Source organism: Aegilops tauschii, chromosome 1 (genome assembly GCF_002575655.3).
Source record: "Aegilops tauschii subsp. strangulata cultivar AL8/78 chromosome 1, Aet v6.0, whole genome shotgun sequence".
Classification (NCBI taxonomy): domain Eukaryota; kingdom Viridiplantae; phylum Streptophyta; class Magnoliopsida; order Poales; family Poaceae; genus Aegilops; species Aegilops tauschii.
Window position 1 is genome coordinate 110,388,337 of NC_053035.3, and position 4,521 is coordinate 110,392,857.

Sequence of the window (4,521 nt, forward strand, 5' to 3'; positions counted from 1 at the left end):
ACACACATGAGAATCTAATCCTAAAAGCCTGCAATATGAACCAAAAAAGCCAACAAGATGAGCTGAAAAACCCTAGAAACATGTTGATTTGTTTTTTGTAAGTACATGTGCTAAACTGATATAGTTTAAGTCAATGAACTGTTGTAAAATAAGTAATAGTACTGCTACTGGCTTTTATATATTTCACGAAAAAAATCAAACAAAGTTAAGAAAAGGCAGACGACTGCATAAGTACTAGAACTGCTACTGTTTTTGTACATGGTCTAGAAAAATCAAACCTTTTGTAATATCTACTTCAAACCTGTTGTAACAACCGCTTCCACTCTGTGGGAGCTTGTAGTACCCAAACCTGAATTTTTACTGAAAGAAAAAGGCACCACAACCTCAGTGGTAAGATATTTCACAAGTCTTACAACAACGAAGAAACCTGAAACCTGAGGTGGCATTTAATTGTACAAGTTGTGGTCAACTAACTGCGGATGCATCACACATATGGCGACTAAACTACACAGGTTGAAGCTAACTCGGCCACGGTGGCAAGATAATTCAGAAGTATGCGCACATCGTTCATTGATTATAGGGTATGCAAATGGGATAGCAGAGAGCTATAGTAATGATAATTAACCTAACCAGTATATGTGAAAACAAGTTGAAGTTTCTTTTAGTGGGTAACAACTTCAGTTCAGGTGTGTCCCACAGAAAATTCCATAATATTTACAGAACATCTAACAAAGATCATTCTTTACTGCCGCCTCTTGTTACTTTTTTCTCAGAGAAATATATGAACCAAGACTAGTTCAACTAGCACGAGAAAACAAACTAGTTGTTGCATCTACAAAAATCTGAAATGACCATCTAATAACTAAGTGACTTACAACTAGCACATTCAAAACTGTTGCCTCCTGCTGCTTTTTTCTTAGAGAAAAATCTGTACTGAACATCTAACAAACAGCACACTTTGCATCTTGCCTCTGTCTGTCGCATCTGGTTGCAAAAAAATAACAACAAAGAAATAACATCCCCTTTTTTATCGACTTTGAACTTCTGTATTTTTTCTCTGAGCTTACCTCTCTCGAGATCTGAACTGATTAGTATTACAATTACACGAACAACTGGATGAGCTGATGTAAGTACATATAAAAAGATGACCAAGTTCATGTATATTAACCGGAGAAGTTCAAAAAGGAACTTCATCTTCACCATACAGACTACACCAATACTGAAAACTGAAGAATAACTGAAGTACAAGAGAGAGAAGAGCCTAAGTTCAAACGACAACAAACATAAGCTGCAAGCTCCATGTTCCAGCCTGTAGATGATTCATTTTAATGTCAGGTTCCTCAGTCCAACATTAAAGTAACACACAGGACCAATCAGCACACAAATCATAATACCAATCCCTACTGTCTTTTGTTGACTGAAGTACAGATGTGCATGCATACCTTGACAGTAGTCGGAGACGAGCACAACAACGTCCCGGCCGCCACCCCGCTTCCGCCGCTGACGGCCAGCAATGACGCCGCGGCGAGGAGGGCGTCCAGTCCCTTAGCTCACTTGTTGATCAACATCTGCCCACAGTCCACTTATTGAATAAAGCCATGAATGCGTCCCTGAGAATAAAACAGACAAGATGAGAGGACGGTAACACACGAGATTGAGTTCGGTTCAGGTGTTTTTAAGAAGAGTAGCCTGATACAAAGACAGGCTTCCCATTTGAGCATGTAAAAAACCTGAATCCAGGAGGCGGGTAGCTGGACGCTAGTGTTGAACGGACTCTGCTAGAAATTGTGAACGGACTGGGGTGGCTGAGGCGAACGGCTTGTGTGCCGACAAGGCAGAGGACGACGCTGGAAGCTGCAGCACATGGGATGCCACTACCGGCTGGCAGAGAATATTAAGAGGAAGGAAGGAAGGGCGATGCCATGCGCGACAGGCAGTGAATTGGGAGATGGTGGTGGGGGCGCTGGATCCGGCAGCGGGCATTGAATCCATCCCGTTCGCGAGCAGCAGTTGGCGTCGATGGCGGCGGGGAGCTTCACGGGGAGGGCCCGGCGGCGGGGAGACTCGCTGGTAGGGGCCGGCGAACGCCCGCGGGGAGGCGCGTGGGGAGGAGACGAGTAACGCCAGCGGGGAGGTGCACGGGGAGGGGCCAGCGCCCGCCGGAGGGGAGGCGCGCGGGGAGGGGCCGGCGAGCCCGTCGGAGGGGAGGCGCGCAGGGAGGATCCGGCACCCGTCGACGGGGAGGTGCGCGGGGAGGGGGTGGCGCCCGTCGGAGGGAAGGCGCGCGCGGAGGGGCCGGCGAGCCCGTTGGCGGGGAGGCGTGCGGACGGGCGGCCGGCGGCAGCGCGTGGGTCGGAGGAGCTACCCGTCACGGCGCTGCGGGCTCCCTCGCTCCGGCTGCCGCCGTCGCGGGTGCCTCCGGCGGTAGGAGGCGGGTTAGGTTGGGGACGGGTCGGGGAGTTTCTACTGTCGTCTCGCGTTGCGCCCTTACATATATACACACACAATTATAAGGACATGCTTTCACAACCAAATTAAACATCCACTTACATAGATGGCTACTATAACCATGGTATTTGCACATACTAAAGTAAACTATTACACACATAATTACATAGGTGGCTACTACACACATGACATTTCCACATCCCCATAAAGTAAACTATAAATTACATGCATGATTAATTAGCATAAACGACCAACTGATCATCATCTACTTCTTGTGACCCTTGCTCTGCTTGTGGCTCGATCTAGACTCGTCGATTTGGGTAACGAGGCACTTCCTCATGTCAAGGATCCACCTGTGCATCTCGTAGCATGTGTACACGCTCTTGGCCGCAAACCTAAGGTGAGGTTCATCCAGTTGCCGCATCTAGGCCCCGTACCAGGATACGGGACTTGTTCTTTGGGCATCCTGCTTCATCTTTTCGTAGTAGGAGTCGATGATGGCCGAGGCGAGTTCGATCAGGGAGTCCTTCTTCGTGCTGCCCCAGACCCTGTAGTGGTCATGGATTTCGACAAGGTTCTTGCAGGCCAAGCCTGTAACACTGAGTGCTTTTACATCGTCGGTGGTTTTCACCGTGGCGAACTTGTAGTCAGTGCTGTTGACAAACCTATTGAAACGGTCGCAAGGCTCTGTGGCCATGCAGTAGTGGTAGATGAGGACATGATGGTGCACGCACAACTGGGCGACGACAACCTTCTGATCTATGCCGGGACGACCAGCGGTGTACTGGAGGTCGATGCCGACCACCTTGTACTTGTCTCCAGCAAGCAACTGCTCAACGCTGTTGATGTAGTCGTCCACCACGGCCGGGTCGATGGTGTACACCACCGAGACATCCATATCCTTCACGTGGGTCTTCACTCTATGCTCGCCGAACTCCATTGGAGCGCCGCTGGACATCCCTCTCCATGTGTCGTCGTGGGTGTGCTTGTTGTGTTGTGGGGCGCGATCGAAAGGTTGAAGAGACTAAGATTATAATGGCCGTGGGAATTAAAGGGGAAGCCGGACGGCCAGGAATATCGGCAGGCCCTGATGGCAGTTCTAATTTGCAGCGCGTAACTTCATCATGCCGCACGTAACTGCATCACGTGGCAACGCGCGCGGCGCAACCACATGCATATGGGGCCCCCGACGTGATCGTGCGCACGCCCAACCGCTGGCAGAGCGCGCGGAGGGACACGAGCAGAGCGCTCCGCGGTCGCCTCAACGGCGAGCAACCATATATATATGTATATAGCAGTTGAACGCGCAAGGAAAAACTGTCCACAAGCCGAGCACGCCGACGGACGCGAGAAGAGCGTGCCAACAGACGCGACAGAGCGCGCCGCGGCACCTAACGGCAAGCACAGCGCGCTGCGGCACCTAACAGCAAGCAGAGCTTGCCGAGGGACGCGAGCAGAGGACGACACAGTGATACGTGGCAAATAACACGAACTGTGCGAGCGATGTCGGAGACATTAAGCACGAATCAGATTAGAGTTGTGTGTGCGATACGTGGCATATAGTTGATCCATCCGAACTGTTTGTGATGAAATAAGCCGTGTGTGTTGTGTTCAAATGCTTGCTGGTATATAACCTTAAATTTAACAAAAAAGTGTTAATGCATGTTACAAAAATTGTATACCTGAAAACTATGTTCAAATACGACTCCAATGATATAATCTTTGGCGACATGCATTCGTATTTTATTAGTTAAATCCTATTTATAAACCAGGACGGGGTATAGTAGGTAATTAAATCGCAAACATTTTTTTATTAACTGTATGTGTACGTGTCCTCTCGTCCTTCTCTCGCACGTCTTGTCACCCCGCTGCCGCAGACGGCTTACAGCGCAAGCTTGCGCAGCGCGCGGGGAATTCTTTTGGCCAAACGGTGGCGCCAATGAATAGTCGGTGAGCCCGTTCCTGCGCAACCTCGCAGGTTCCCGCGTAAGCTTCCCTCCCGACTCGGTGAAACCCCCCAAAATCCCAATGCTTACCGGCCTGCTATAAAAACCCTCACGGCCGGCGAGTCCC

At 49.8% G+C, this 4,521-nt stretch overlaps 1 long non-coding RNA gene across 1 annotated transcript; it reads right to left on the reverse strand.

Moving 5' to 3' along the window:
- Positions 1–1,145: 1,145 nt before the first annotated feature.
- Positions 1,146–2,456, reverse strand: LOC109736677 (uncharacterized). Its single transcript, XR_002226458.4, has 3 exons — positions 1,731–2,456; positions 1,443–1,610; positions 1,146–1,309 (listed from the first exon to the last, which is right to left on the reverse strand). It is a non-coding gene; the product is annotated as an uncharacterized lncRNA (long non-coding RNA).
- Positions 2,457–4,521: the final 2,065 nt, after the last annotated feature.